General features: G+C 37.4%; 1 long non-coding RNA gene across 2 annotated transcripts in view; it reads right to left on the bottom strand.

The window, feature by feature from the left end:
• Positions 1–14,230: 14,230 nt before the first annotated feature.
• The window catches only part of LOC133262968 (uncharacterized), a 613,641-nt gene continuing 610,831 nt past the window's right edge, over positions 14,231–17,040 (bottom strand). The window contains exon 7 of one of the 2 annotated variants that reach the window (XR_009741417.1): positions 14,231–14,407. This is a non-coding gene — a long non-coding RNA (uncharacterized LOC133262968). The remainder of the gene's footprint in view (positions 14,408–17,040) is intronic. The other variant, XR_009741419.1, reaches the window with a different exon arrangement.

Genomic DNA, 17,040 nt, shown 5'->3' with positions numbered 1-17,040 from the left:
ATAAGGTTTAGTGTGAGGTGTCCCTGCCCATGGCAGGGGGGTTGGAAATAGATGATCTTAAGGTCCTTTCCAACCCTAACGATTCTATGATTCTATAACATGCAATTTTTTAAAATGCATCCATATAGAACGAAGCATTTTTACCATCTAGAAAGTGACACATTAGGAAATACTAATTTATGCAGAAGATATTGGACCTTATTGGCATCATTACACTTTCAAAAACACCAGCTATCTTAAGCTTGTAACTAGCCTCTTTTCAGCTACAAATAAACCATTGCTCAGTTAAGGACCTGTTGGCAAAACTGAAGTATAAAAAGGAAATCCACAAGTAGTGGAATCAGGGACAATCAAAGAAGGATACAAGGAGCCTGTCCAGATGTCTAAAGCTGTGATCAAGAAAGCTAAGATACAGTTGGAGTTGAATTTGTGAGGGATGCAAAGAAAAATAATAAGATCATGTTGCAGGTATGTTGGCCTCAAATGAAAACTCAAAAACAATGTGCCACATAAGACACAACAGTTGGTTATAACCAACATGGAGCCAACAATTTTTGGTGCTCAACTTCTTTTTTTTTTACCTCAGTTTTCACTGCTAATCTCTCTTCCCACATCTCTCCAGTCCATGAAGCTCAAAGGGGAATGAAGTCCCTCCCATCATAAAAGAAGGTCAGGTTTGAGACCACTTGAGAAACCTGAATATACATAAAGCCACAGGACTGCATGAGATGTATCCCAGGGTTCTCAGGGGACTCACAGGCAAAGTCTAAGCTACTCTCCATCATACTTAAAAAATTGTGGCACTAAGGCATGAGTCCCCAGTGATTCCTAAAAAGGAAACTTCATACTCGTATTTTAAAACAGTAAAAAGAAGGACCTTGAGAATTAAAGACCAGGCAGCCTCACCTCCATGCCTGGCAAGATCATGGAGCAGATCCTCCTGGAAACTATGTTGAGACAGGAAAGAAACTATGTTGAGCAGGAAGATGATTACAGACAGTCATTGTGGCTTCATAAAGGGAAAATCATGCCTGACAAATCTAGTAACCTGTGATGGAGTGACTGTGTCAGTGGTCAAGATAAAAGCTACAGATATCAACTACCTTGACTTCTGTAAGGCCTTTAACATTGTCCCCCACAACATACTTGTCACTGAATTTGAGAGATATGGTTTTGAAATGTATTTGGTACACATTTTAGACTGTTAGATTTATAAGGAACTCAGTGTATGGCTACATCCAAAGAGTTACAGTCAAGGCCTCAGTGTCCAAGAAGAAATTAACAATGAGTGGTACTGCTCAAGGGTTCATATTGGGACCAGAATTATTTACCATCTTCATCAGTGATGTAGACAGTAAGATTGAGTCCACCCTCAGCAAGTGTGCTGATGACATCGAACTATATGGTGCAGTTGATTCACTAGAGGGAAGGTATTTCTTCCAGAGGAAACGTGACATGCTCAAGGTGTGGCTCTGTGTGAACTTCATGAAGTTCAACAAGGTCAAGTAGAAGGTCTTGCACCTAGGTGGGACAATCCCCAATATCCATATGGACTGGAAGATGAATGAATTGAGAACAGCCCTGCAGAGATGCATGTGGTGATAATGGTGGATGGAAAATTGGGCCTGAGCAAGCAATGTGTGCTTACAGTCCAGAAATCCAGTCATACCTTTGGCTGTATCAAAAGAAGCATGGCCAGCAGGGCAAGGGAAGGCATTCTCCTCCTTTACTCTGTTCTCATATCTCACCTGGAGTACTGCATCCAGTTCTGGGGCACTCAACACAACAAAGACATGGACCTGCTAGAGAGGGTCCAGAGGAAGACCACAAAAATTCTAAGAGGGATGCAACACCTTTCCAGTGGAGAAAGACTGATAAAGTTCAAGTTATTCATTCTGGGGAAAGGGAGGTTTCAGGGAGATATTACTGTGCTCTTTCAATACAAAAAGGGGGCTTATAAGAAAGATGGAGGGTGACTTTTTACCAGGACCTGTAGTGACAGGAGAGAATGCATTGGCTTTAAAGTGCAAAAAGGCAGATTTAATTGGACATAAGGAAGACATTTTTCATGACAAGGGTAGTGAGGCTCTGGAACAGGTTGTCTGTGAATGTTAAGATTCCCCATCTCTGGGAGTGTTCAAGGTCAAGTTGGATGGGGCTTTGAAAAACCTGGTCTAGTGAAAAATGTCCTGCCCATGGCAAGAGGGCTGGACTAGCTTATCTTTTTAAGGTCCTTTCTGACCCAAACCACTATTACATAACCATCAATTTTATATGTTCTTGGACATCCCAGATCTAGAGATTTCTGTTGTTTTAGAATGCAATCACTATTTGTGGAAACAGGCTTAAATGACTTCTGTGACAAAGGAAGATTCAACTATACTGTTGTTAGCTAACAGAATCATAGAATCATAGAATGGTTTAGATTGGAACGGACCTTAAGATCAGCTAGTTCCAACCCCCTGCCATGGGGCAGGGACTCCTCACATTAGATCATGTTGTCCAAGACTCTGTCCAACCTGGCCTTGAAGGCTGCAAGGGATGAAGCATTTACCACTTCTTTAGTGACCTGTTCCAGTGCCTCACCACCCTCACAGTAAAGAACTTCTTCTAATTGGACCTCCCTCTGTTTAAACTTAAAACTATTACCCCTTGTATATGATGGAAGCAACACTTCTTTCATGGAAGAAACAAAGTGCATTCAAGGCCATTGGAGTGTGCTTAATAAGGACTGCATTGCTAGGATAAAAACTGAAGAAAAGTATAGTGTCAACAAAACAGAATTATTTTTCTTTTGTTAAGATGACTCTCCATAACAGTCAGAAGACAACAAGACTCTCTGTGAAAAAACTGGGATTAAAAATTACTTTTAAAGAACTGTGTCATATATTAATTTCTATACACATTTGAGAAGCCCTGATTTTTTAGAACAAAATCATTGTATTTAGCATCATCTGTGCTTGCAGGCTGGCAATGACAATTTGGGGGTCACTGCACATGCTCTCAAGACTGTGAGCTTTGAAAAATGTCATACAAACATTTGAGTTATCACTGTGCTTGTTTCTTTCTACTGTCTTAGGTATGTCCTGCTACGAGCTTTAGTGAAGAAGTCTAATTCATTCTGAAAATAAAGAGATAAGGAGAAACAAAACTTAAAACTTAGACAAATAGGTAGCTAGTACTTACTGTTATTTGACCATAGCTGTTCAATAGAATTTCTCATTTTCTTTGCCTATGCATAACTGTATTCAGATATTCCCTGTATACCCTGGCTTCCCTCAACATGTGTCTGGGTTTTCTAACAAAAAAAAACCAAACCAAACCAAACAAAAAAAAACCCACAAAACAAACCCAAAAAAAAGCCCACCCATGAGGATGAAATGTATATCCACATAAAAAATAAGAGGCATGGTGGAACTTAGTCTTTCTCACACTGTAGATATCACAATTAATCCCATGTATGTTACATGTATTTTAATGTTTATACCTAAAACATTTTCTTATTGACTAGTTCTGTTTTTCAAATACAGAAAACGATAATATGGGATCTGAAAAGCAGTTCCTATTAATGTGGTGAATTTTCTAACAATAACATTGGCACTTTGAAACAAAAATTTATTAAACAAAAGAAAAAAAAGATCCTAAACTCTAAACTCAAAAATGTTAACTCATGCACTGATTTTGAACAGGACAGATGGATGATATTTTCTTGGTTTTTAAACCTGAAATTTAAGTAGCAAAGAAAACATCCTCACTTTGGAAAGGACGAAATCTCAGCTTGAAGAAAATTACAGTAGCAAATCTTACTTTTTAATTCTAGAAGCATTTCAGGTTCTTTAATTTTCATTTTATGTAAGCATGCCTGCACTGTGGGAAACACACTCAGACTGAAAAAAAAACCCAACTCTAAGAACTTAACTGCTTCAAGGTTGAATAGCTCTGACATCTACATTGCAAAGATGAATGTTTTACAAGACACACTGTACTTTCTGCTTAGTGTCAGAAGTATGCCTACTTTGTAAGTTTCCTACATATCTATAATACATTTCTGGTATAATAAAATTATATTTAGTTATCAACAGATAAGTATTGAAATTTCCATTTTAACAAAACCAGGTTCTTTTAAAAAACATAGTTAAAAAAAATTTAGTTACATATACCTCTGTATTTAGCATTTGTAAAACCTGCTTGAATCTAGTAAAAATATGTTTGTAACGGTGTTTATTTAATCCTATTAGTGACTCAGTTCATGAAGTTTTCTACCCATTTTGTGACTATGTTGGCCCGTCTTTTAAGGAAGAGATTTATCATACAGACATTCATATTTATTTGCTTATATGTAGATAGAATCATAGAATCATAGAATAGTTAGGGTTGGAAAGGACCTTAAGATCATCTAGTTCCAACCCTCCTGCCGTGGACAGGGACACCTCACACTAAACCATGCCACCCAAGGCTTTGTCCAACCTGGCCTTGAACACCACCAGGGATGGAGCATTAACAACTTCCCTGGGCAACCCATTCCAGTGCCTCACCACCCTAACAGGAAAGAATTTCTTCCTTAGATCCAATCTAAACTTCCCCTGTTTAAGTTTTAACCTGTTACCTCTTGTCTTATCACTACAGTCCCTAATGAAGAGTCCATCCCCAGCATCCCTGCAGCCCCCTTTCAGATACTGGATGACAATGTTTTTGTTAGAAGTAGTTTCACATCCTATTCTGGCTATGGCTATTCACCATTAGTCATAATGAAATACAAGATAAAACTGCATATTATATAACTGTAAATAAATTTTTTCAAGTCCTTCTAGCCATAGTTCCTACTAGCAAATGCTAAATAGGTACTTAGAAAATGAATTCTGCATCACATGAAATGAATGATCTGTTGCACAAAGAATGATGGCTGGTGATGTTGAATCCTGACATAAATGCAAGCCACAAAAACATCACCTGGATCAGTTGCAAGAAAAGATAAGCCAGTAACTCCCATACTGTTCTTAAAAGATAAACAGTAAAGCAAAAACACCCTGGGGTTTATGCATGAACTCTTTTCCTTACCCAGTTTGGTAAGTAAACATGTTCTAACTTTCTAAAATAGAAATTAAGTGTTTGAATGTTTCTTAACTAGTGATAATGGTAATCAGGTGTGTTGTGTTTGCATGGTAAAGTTTTGGTGGCAGGGGGAGCAGAGGTGGCTTCTGTGAGAAACTGCTAGAAGCTTCCACCGTGTACAACAGAGCCAGTGTCAGCTGCCTATGAGAAGGCTTGCCATTGGCCAAGGCTGAGCCCATCATAGATAGTAGCACTGCCTTTATGATAACATACTTGTGAAGGGGAAAAAGCTTGTGCAACTGTAACTGGAGAGAGGAGGGAAAAAGTGTGAAAAGAAACAGCTCTACAGACAACCAGGTCAGTGTAGGAGGGGCAGGAGGTGCTCCTGGTGCAGGAGCAGAGATTCCCCTGCAGCCCGTGGTGAGGCAGCTGTGCCCCTGCAGACCATGGAGGTCCATGGTGGAGCAGATTCCATCTGCAGCCCATGGAGAACCCAACGCCAGAGCAGGTGGGTGCCCAAATGAGGCTGTGATGCCATGGGAAGCCAGCACTGGAGCAAGCTCCTGGCAGGTCCTGTGGCCCCGTGGAGCGAGGAGCCCACACTGGAGCAGGTTTGCTGCAGGACTTGTAACCCTGCGGGGCACTCACACTGGAGCAGCTTGTTCCTGAAGGACTTCATCCATGGAAGCAACCCATGTTGGAGCAGCCTGTTCCTAAAGGCCTGCACGCATGGAAGGGACACACACTGGAGCAGTTTGTGAAGAACTGCAGTCCATGGAACTGACCCACTTTGGAAGTCTGTGGAGTGCTGCCTCCTGTGGGAGACACTCCACTCTGGGGCAGGGGAGCAGTGTGAGTTCTCCCCATGAGGAGGAAGCAGTGACTGTGAAAACATGTAATGAGCTGACCACAGCTCCCATTCTCCTTCCACCTGTGTGTGGTGGTGTGTGTTCAAGATTTGGTTTTATTTCTCATTATCCTACTCTGGCTTGATTGGTAATACATCAGTTTTCCTAATTTGAGTCTGTTTTGCCCATGACGGTGCTCAGCGAATGATTTCTCTCTCCTTATCTCAGCCCAGGAGCCTTGCGTTATATTTTATCTATCCTGTCAAGTTGATGAGGGGGATGCTCCATCACTATAAAGAATCTTTGGTGAACACATGGTATTCAGCCAGAGACATCCCACCACGTGACGTTTGTGTCCTCACTATGGAAAGGAATGCATAATGCTACAGCTTACTATCATGGGAAATTCAATAAAGTAAGCTTGCTATGTGGTAGGTCATACAGAGACCAAAGGACAGACTTAATCTATGATGTTTAGAAATTAGTGATCACAACTGATTGAGCCTTATGTTCAACTGAATCTTACTAAGTCAAAATGCATACCTTGCTGTGAATTTAAGCAAATGTGCATAGTATTTTTATGAAAATTAACCACAGCATACATTTGAGACTGTTAATGAAGCAGGTGCTCATTCTTCCACGATTGAGACTAACTGCAGACAAAGGATTTCTGTGTTTGAACTTTTTTGTATTTCCTCCCTACCTGAAACAAAACTGAAGTAGATTTTCACTGCAGCATGACACTTCACAGTTTTGCTTTTGATCCTTTTCCACCTGCTGCTAGGTATAACTTACAGCTACTGGACAGGAACACTTAATATCACAGACAGCAGATTCAATTTCAAGAACATTCTTGCAGCAACAATGGTGAGCAGGACAGCAAATGAGAATAGTAAACGCACTTGTTAAACATTTTCTCTTCTTCAAGAGAAAATTTACTATTTCCCTTACCTTAATTACGCACAGGTCTGTCCCATTATTCATAATATAAATACTATGCCTGTTATTTTAACTTGGGTCTATGTAATCTATGAAAATTTTAAAGGACATTCCTTTAGGACATGTGCCCTAGGTATGAGCCAAAACACTAAGCTGCAGCCCCTGAAACTTATGACCCAGAAAAGAGATCAGCTGTGTACTAAGGAACATTGTTACAGTGCTGAAGAGAACATGGATTCTACAGCTACAGTGCTCCAAATAAGTCAGAATTTTCTTATAAGAAAATTCTTATTATTGCCATTAATTGGAAGGGCACAATATACAGAAGGAAAGATGGTCCATATGATGGAGACAGAAGAAAATTTGTGTACCACACCTAACAATGGAAACCCAAAAATGCACCTAATACTTTTTTAACCATTAGGCTGAGCCATGGGACTGTACTTTGGTGACTTTAAATGTCATTCACTAGAAGACAATCCTTAGAGGAATCTGTGCATGGCAGAGGGAGAAAAAAGGCTAGTGTAAATTTCTAATTTTGAGTTAATCACAAGGGTTTGTAGGCAGGACAGGGAAAGAATGCAGGGAGCATTCTTTATTACTGAAGAGAAGAATCAGCTGAAATAAGTCAGAAGCTTGCAATAAGGACAAAAAAAAATAAAATTATGAACTCAGAAATAGATTAAATAGAAAGGCGTAAGAAACTGTGTTAAGCCACCAGCTCATAATTTCTGGGAGACAAGGCAGAATTGTTAAAATTAGAGAAAAAAGTCAAACCTGCTTATCATAAAGAGGAACTTCCATATACTCCCTAGAGGAAAGATCAGATGTTCTGGCAGAGACTGCAAAGGGGTTCTGGAATGGAAGGCAAAGCAGGAAACAAGATATCAGAGGTGAAAATGATTACCACAGAAATGATCACTCAAGATTCCAGGAAGAGACGCATGAGGGAGAAGACAAACATCAAAGTGGGACCTCTACACCATTAAATTGAAAAGGGATGGCAGCAAAAGCAGCATATCCCAGAAGGAAAAGCTTATTGAATATTTACTATTGTAATAGGTGCACACACAAATTGATAAATTTTTGGAGCCCAGGACAAGTGCAGAGTAGAAGGAAAAAAAGGAAGAGGTTACAATAGTCAATAAACGAGGATTTAATCAGAGAATCATTAAGATGGGACAAAAGTGAGACGTTTCTGGGGAGAAGCAGCATAACTTTCACTGTGTAGAATACCTTCCCGGAAGACCTCTTAATTTCTTCTATTCATGTTAAAAAAGAACATTGAAAAATTAACCTGCTGACATAAATGTTTCCATTAGCAGCTTAATTATTTCATTTACTAACTGAACAATGTGAAAAGTTTGATTATGAAAGCTCAAAGCAGACCTGTGTAAAGCAATTTCCATTTTTTATTTATTTGTATTTAATGTGAAATATCAAGAAACTCTTCCAACAGAAGGTTTAGTTTCTCTAATATTAGTATGTTACACAGCAATTAATGTTGTATACGAAGTTAAGGATGACAAGGATACTTATATTAATATCATATTATCATTAATACCTGATACCATAATAGTAGACCACAAAACTGTAAGAGATTCCCCAGGATACCTAATTCAAATCTACTGTAAGAAATTATATCACGTTAACCCTGAATTAATTAGTACATGTAACATACTATGAAGTCAAAATTTTCAGGTTGTTTTTATGAGCGCATTACTTTTCTTATAGTGCTGTAAAATAATTAACAAGAACTTCACGTCTTTAAATCAAAATCACAAATCCAAATTGCATTGAATGTCAAACCTCTGTGCCAGAAAAAAAGATGCAAAAGATTAATCACCAAGGAATTTTCACCTATTGAGATTAATCATCAACGAAACTTTCCATCGTAACCTGCCCATTTTTTGCTCTGTGACTTGGGTATACTTAATAAAAACTTGTTCCCTGTTGAGTCAGGTGAATCCAAATCCTAATGTTTCATAGCCATTATTCACTATCCTATTTTATCTTTCTCCATACAGATTAGAGATTCTTCTTTACAGTCTTAGCTTTTGACCTTCATTGAATTTCTCAAACATGGTCAAACAAAACTGAGTTTTGGCATTTATATAATTGATCTAATAATCTGGTCCCAGAGATCCAACACCATGTTTATGATAAAAAGTTATGAGTTTGAGTGATGCACAAATTCTCATCAAAGTTTACCATCCTCTGAAAAAGTCCCATTAAAAGTTAGTATAATAGTGTTGAATTATCATGATTTAACTATGTTGAAAAATTTTACGAATGGCAACTGCGATGTGTGAGGCTTATGAAATATATTTACTCTTTGTGGGTTTATAACTTCTGAGGACAAATGATTATTCATTAGTGATGTATTTTCTTTGGTAACTGCGCAGTCATTCATTGCTTTTAGGTGGATTCCAAATTTTGAAGTTAATGTCCTGTTAAGTCCCACTTACCATTATACTTTACCGTATATTAGGTATTAAATACTAATTTCAAATAAATTATTTTTGACTCAGAAAAAATACTAATTAAATAAGGGTTGGTTGTATTTTTTTTTTACAGTAAGACAGAGTTTACAGTCATAAAACTGTGATATTGGACATTTATAAGAAGATGAAGAAAGGTTAATGGAAAAAAATTAAAGTGCAGCCTAGTGATAGTGAAGCATAGTTTTGCCAGGAATCCTTATTATAAATTATTACCACTTTTACAGTTTTGTCTTTCTTTGGGAAAAAAAAAAAATCTCCAAGTAAAACATTAAAGAAACTAAGAATTTTGTCTGGTAAGAGATGAATTGCCTCCAGATTAAAGACCACAAGCTAAGCAGACAGGCTCAGTGCCAAGAAGTGAAATGTTAAAATTCAGACTCTTATATGTCGATTTGACTCTCTTGCCCAAACTTTGTAGCACAGCTACAGAGACTGTCCTCAAAGAAATGTCATTCTTATATATAAGAACACCATTAAATATATCTTATTCAGTTGAATCACAAGAATATGTGTGTTTGTACACAGGAAAAATATTTTCTTTACTTATCTTTTCAGCATCAAACGCTGAAACAATTTTAATTGGTTTGAAGACTCAAGGGTAAGGAAGAGAGTGTTGAATAAGCTAGGGAGAAGTACAATTTTATCAACATCTTTAAAAAAAAAAACAAACCCTATGTATCAGAAAGTATTAGTTTAAGTATTTAATTTTCTTTTTAACTTCTAAAAACAATTCTGGAAAATAAAATTTAAATTTCATTGTCCTTAAAAAGATATTAGTTATATAGAGTTGAGGATTAGGAATGAATGTATTATATTAGATAAACTTTCCATATAATCCCTTTCCTGTATCAATTCATCTATCAAGTTTTTTCAAAGAAACTTCAAATATACTGACAGCTACAACACTTGATCAATGGCTTTGTGACAGAGCTATAAATATCTGCATAATGAGAGGGAGAAGGAAGAGACTATTTGCAGAAACCAGGGATTACGGCACATCTGCTATCACCTACAATGTCAGCATTCATACAGTAAAGTGGATGATGACAAAAACCATACACCTGGGGGGAATACATTACTTGAAGCTAGCATAAGTGGTGTAAATGCTTCATTACCATGGAAATAGTGCACAGTACATGACAACAGAGAAAATCGGTTTGAGACAGGTCATTTTAATTTTTATTGATAATATGATCACAGGTGTGCTTGTAATAATTTCACCACTTCAGATTTCTCAGCAACTGTCACTAATAATTTCATATGACAAGCACAGTGGCCTTGTGATATTACAAATACAACCTAGATTTGCTTATAATGCCTGCTGACTGTCAAGCTACTGTATTGTCAGGGCACAACTCCATAAAGTCTATTTGTTTTGTAAACTAGAGATCCTTCAACCCCTCCATGACACCCATCACATTTGAATTTTTTTGCAAAGTATGGCTGATGTAATCAAGGTAGGCAAAAGTTTGGAGAGTATACTCCCAAAGAAACAATGCCTTCTGGGTGAAGATGAGATGGAAAAGAAACAGGACAGGATTCATATGTATGAAAGATATAGGATCAAAAAGCTCAGATAATTTAGGGATATATCATTAAACTGAAAACCAGGACAGTCCTACTCCATAAGGCTTCCTGGCCTCCAGAACTGTTGTACTTCAAGTTTCAAAAAATCTTAATTAAATCTGTTGTACTGCATGTCACAGTTTAGGTTTAACACTGTAATGTCTGTAGTTGGAGCCAAGTGTGTATGATTCGGGAAGAAGTAATTACAACAGTAAATAAATACTGTATTGTAAGAACACAAGCAAAAAATACTGGAATTGCAAAAGCAGTGCTTACTCAGTTTCACATCATATTTAGATAATAAATAATACAGATGCACTCATAATGCTTTTAATCGGAAACTTCACGTATCCTTTCTTTGCCCTGTAAACTTAGACAAGTTCTAGAATGAGTTCTACAAAACACAAGTAGCGTGAAAGTGTTACAGTGTTATAATTTTTTTTTCCCCAAAATTCATGTGAGCATTAAGATATATACGGAGTTTTTGAAAACACACACTACAGGCAAAGTTAAAATGTGAATTTTGAGTCAAATGATAAGATCTATCGAACAAGCTATTCTACTGCAATATATATATAAAAATTCAGACCTCATAGAGTATTAAATTGCTCAGTTTAAGGTATATTTCTCATATTAAATTTTGAACCTTCATAATTAACTTCAAAAGGACTGAATAAGCACTAATATGATAATTAAGAATAATATTGGACTACTCAGCCATATAGTGTTTTTTGCATTAATAGATTTTTTTTTTCTTTCAACAAAAATTGAAGGAAAATGTTTTAAAGCAATTTTGTAAGAAAAAAAGGAAAGCAAGCAAAGGTAAGGGACTAATTTGGGGAATTTATCCAACTTTATCTGGTCTATGTTAACTAGCACTTCTTCAACAAATGACCATACAAAAAACACAGTCAAAATTATATTCCCTTCAGAAAATATTGCCTTTTTACAACTCTGTAGAGGTTAAGAACCTGGTTTAACATGCAGAAATTAATTTGACTTTTACAAGGGACTGACATACTAGAAGTTATTGATGACTTTATAAAACTGTTTCGGCATGTGAATTACAAGGAAAATTGCAAAAGAGCTCATTGAAGCCACCAAGGAATTTTTAATATGAGATGTAGGTCTTTTATGTGAGTGAGAATTAGAGTAAAATAACTAATATTCTATTTCACAGTAATAAATACAATGTTCTTTACTTTGGGAACGTCACACTGGTGCCACCATTAACCAGGAGTAAATTGTATCTTCTAGATACACTTTTTTCTAGTAGAAAGTGCTTTGATATGTTATTACCAATATATGAGTTCATCTCTGCTTTCCTTCATTCCCTTTATTGTTTTGCTTCATTTGTTTTGTAAATGCTTTTTGTTGTAAACGCATGTCATCTTCATGCTAACATAGTATGAATCTGATAATTAAATGTAACTGCCAGTGTAGTAATTTAAGAAATAAAAAAAATCAGCTTTTTTAGTAGTTACAACTATCCCTCTGTAACCTACATTATGACATCTGAGATAACATGCTAATATAACTTTTCTTTTCTTAAAATATTTTACTTTAAGGTGACAGTTATAAAAATGGGAGCAGCAGGATTTAAACATTCCATTTCAGAATATTAAAATATTTTTGATGTGCTGAAAATTACTTACCATGAGAGAAGGATGAACAGAAGGAATCTGTTCTCTTCTGCTCCCTATTTGTCTAGCACAGGTGTCAATCAAAGTAACAACACAGCAAATGGCAGGGATAAAATCTTGTCTTCTCTGAAGTAAATGGCAGTTCTCCCATTGACTTTAATGGCTCAGGGTTTTTCTAAAACTGTTTTTAAAATCACAGCTGCCAGAGTGTGAGAAACTGCTGAGGAGACTTCTTTCTCTCTGGTGTGAGATGAAAGTAGATTGGATGTACATGGTAGTCAGAGCAGAACACTGAACACTGCCCCTTCATGGCAAAGTTAATATGCTGTAGAGTGCAGAGCTCTTTGAACCAAAACCAATGTATAATTTGCTTCTTTCATTTGACATTGTCTCATAAATAAAAGATAAGAAGATGATGTATTATAGTTTGTAAATATTAGAGACAAATGATCGTTGCTGATTGCTAATAAACTACAATGAAAACTAATTCACACAAATCAAAATTTGTACTTCAGCAATAAATATCTAGGAGGGCACAGTACCTTAATAATAATTGCTATGCTGTTTCTTTGAATATTAATTTCTATTTGCATAGCTGTTTCCTAGAAACCAATGGGAAATTATTTCTTCAACAGGTGAAACAAATCAACCTGTCAAGAAGCTGCTTTTCTGCCATATTTTATGTTAAAAATGTTTCCAATTTTCCATGATAAATCACTTTACTTGACACATGCAAGACACTAAAAGTTAAATATATTATTATAAAATTTTTAAATAGGTATTACATCAACACTGAGAAACCCTGCCTTTTTCTTTTATAGTCATTGCTTTCAGAAAGCTATTTCTCCATTTTAGTAAGGTAGTTCCAGTGATAATGGTGTTAGAAGTTCCATAGGATGGCATCGTTTCTGGCAGCTATGAAGGATAGATCCTCTGCAGCGAATTCTATTTTCAAAGCTGTCAAAGCAGGTTTTGCACACACATAATTATTATAGCCAATCCAAATTCTACAACAATTACAGCATTAGAATAAATGGGAACATGGCAGTGGCAGCACATCACCTAAGAATCCTCTGGCAGTACTAAGGCAAGTACAGTTGCTGTGCAGAGCTTTGTCTAAGCCTTTTAAAACAGTCTTCAAGATCTAGCTATGCAAGTAGCAAAAGATCAGCTTTCAGACTCCCTTTTGAATTCCAAACACAATAGTTGTACATTTTGTGGCTGACTGGAGTTATCTGTGTTTACCAACATCTTTGATGCATCAACAGAGATAGGACACAATACATGCACAACATTTTTCCTTTTCTCTGCTTGAAGAAAAGAATTCTAGCTGATGAAATTCAAATCTAGATGGTTGCTATCTTTCTATTACCTTTTTAAAAAATTTACAAATCCCTGATTATCTTCCCTTTCTCAACTACAACAGTTCAATTTTTTCAGGACCTACCAGTCCAGTGCAGTTTACAATGGGTGACAAAACCTCCAGAGGCTCATGTTCTGTTCTACTTATATTTGGAACTTCCTGTGTTCCCTGGAGCCTACCCTTCTAGGATGGTCAGCATGAATTAGGTTAAACCACAGAATACCAGGAATAAACATGATTCAGTTTAAATGCTAGCAATTTTCCATGCTTAGATTAGCCTAAAAATTAATATGACCTGTCACAATCAAGCCTATTAGGACTACATGCTTTTCCAAAATCTTGACTATTACACTGCAATAACAAGCAACTCCTTATTCACTCCCAACCAAGAGCACTGCAAAGGAACGAAGGTTCATTTGACATTTATAATAAATGCATGTCATAGCAAAAAATTACCTTGTATTCCCTGGCTTACTTGCAGACCAACAGAACCTGAAATGTAAGAAAAAAAGAAAAGTCTGCACAATTAGTCATTGGATACACACATACACATATATATCAATTATATTCTTTTACAACTAGTATTTGTGCTTTATGGTGGTGTAAACATTGGTATAAAAGCAATTGAATAGTTAGTATTTCCCTCTTCATGTCCTGAAAAACATGCACGAAGCATAGCAGGTAACAAGCCAACTTTAAACATATATTGTCAGATTCAGCCCTAGGCTGGCAGTGGATAGTCTGCCTTTCTGAGAGCTGGTGAATGTTTTAGCAGTCAAACTGCTCTGGTTTTCATTGCATAATACATTTGAGAATATAACTATGTAATCTAAATGTCTTAAGTACTTGCTCCTTCAAAAAGGGTAACAACAAAGAGCCATGTGTGTGAAGACTGTATATTTTGCTGGCCTAGAGAAGTCCTAATCACAAAAAAGAAACCCACTCTGCACTGGTTCTTATATGAACACAGAAGGGGAAAATACTTGAAGATATTAAGAAACCAGAAAAGGCTACTTCTTCTACCCCAAACAGGTCACGTTCCACTTTCATAAAAATAGGCTTATTTTAATGTTTCTTGACTTAATTGTTTTTCATGACAAACCACGTGTAAGTTCAATCTATGTATAAGAAATCAAACTTTCCAAAGTTCAAGCAAATATAATTATAATAAGAATTCTACACATAACATTCACAGAATCACAGAATCATAGAATAGTTAGGGTTGAAAAGGACCTTAAGACCATCTAGTTCCAACCCCCCTTCCGTAAGCAGGGATGCCTCAATCTAGAGCATGTTGCTTAAGGCTCTGTCCAACCTGGCTTGAACACTGCCAGGGATGGAGCATTTACCACTTCTTTGGGCACCTGTTCCAGTGCCTCACCACCCTCACAGGAAAGAAATTCCTTATATCTAAACAGAACTACCCTTGTTTAAGTTTAAACCCATTACCCCTTGTCCTACCACTACAGTCCCTGATGAATAGTCCCTCTCCAGCATCCTTGCAGGCCCCCTTCAGATACTGGAAGGATGATATGAGGTCTCCACGCAGCCTTCTACAGGCTGAACAGCCCCAAGATGTTCAAGACTTTGCATTCATATCAGGCCCTTCAAGAGGTCTATAGAACTTAGTTCCCACTTTTTAATTTTGATTACATCATTTGCACCTAAGCGCCTAAGATAAAAGCCTTTCTTTACTGATGGAAATTGTGTTGGCTACAACAAGACTCACGAGCGAAGGAATGCCAGAGGGACCTCGACATGCTTGTGAGGTGGGCTGATGCCAACCTTATGAAGTTTAACCGTAACAAGTGCACGTACACCTGGGTCAGAGCAATCCCAGACACAGCTACGGGTTGGGCAAAGAAGAGATTCAGAGCAGCCCTGCACAGAAGGACTTTGGGATCCTGGTCGATGAGAAAATGAACATGAGCAGGCAGTGTGTGCTTGCAGCCAAGAAAGCCAACCATATCCTGGGCTGCATCAAAAGGAGCGTGACCAGCAGGTCGAAGGAGGTGATTCTGCCTCTTTACTCTGCTCTTGTGAGACCTCACCTGGAGTATTGTGTGCAGTTCTGGTGTCCCCAACATAAAAAGGACATGGAACTGTTGGAACAAGTCCAGAGAAGGGTCACGAGGATGATCTGGGGACTGGAGCACCACCCGTATGAAGACAGGCGGAGAAAGTTGGGGCTGTTCATCCTGGAGAAGAGAAGACTGCGTGGAGACCTCCTAGCAGCCTTCCAGTATCTGAAAGGGGGCTATAAGTATGCTGGGGAGGGACTGTTCATTCGGGACTGTATTGATAGGACAAGGGGTAACGGGTTAAAACTGAAACAGGGGAAGTTTAGACTGGATCTAAGGAAGAAGTTCTTTCCTGTTAGGGTGGTGAGGCACTGGAATGGGTTGCCCAGGGAAGTTGTGAATGCTCCGTCCCTGGCGGTGTTCAAGAGCAGGTTGGACAAAGCCTTGGGTGATATGGTTTAGTGGGAGGTGTCTCTGCCCATGGTAGAGGGGGTTGGAACTAGATGATCTTAAGGTCTTTTCCAACCCTAACTATTCTATGATTCTATGTTTCTATGACTTGAAATTAGTAATCACATATTTCCTATACAGGAGACTGGTTATCATAAGCTAAAACAAGAAGATACTCAGTATCTGATTTATTTCCCATTACACAGCAATACAGAGAATGGCTCAAGGCTTTTCAAGGTATACAATGAAATACAAAATTCAGCAAGTAAGTATGTCTTAGAACAAAGTATATGACATCCACGGATAAAATTTATAAGCATCAGGATCTGTCTCAGTACAGTAAGCTCAACACATGTGATACCACATTTGTACTTCCATTCCCTGTGCAAGACCAACGGAAATGTCTCCTAAAACATTGTTATTTTCAGAATATACTGCAGATACCACACATACATACAACAAGAAAAAAAAAACAAACATGGAAAAGAGATCTGTTCTCTAGAACCTTCATTGCAAAATGCAAAGCAGTTAATCCAGTGTTTGATATTTAAGAAGTAACGTTATATAGGGAAGGAAATAAAAATCTAGCCATTGTAGCATTCCCAGGCAATTTTAATTTAAGAATACAATTAGGATATTTACCCAATTTGTCAC

The sequence above is a fragment of the Pezoporus flaviventris genome, unplaced genomic scaffold, assembly GCF_033815535.1.
Source record: "Pezoporus flaviventris isolate CSIRO_AGI_PZ_B2104156 unplaced genomic scaffold, CSIRO_AGI_Pfla_v1 ptg000226l, whole genome shotgun sequence".
NCBI classification, from domain to species: Eukaryota; Metazoa; Chordata; class Aves; order Psittaciformes; family Psittacidae; genus Pezoporus; species Pezoporus flaviventris.
Note: the sequence above shows the minus strand (reverse complement) of the source record. Positions and strands in the feature narration are given on the sequence as shown.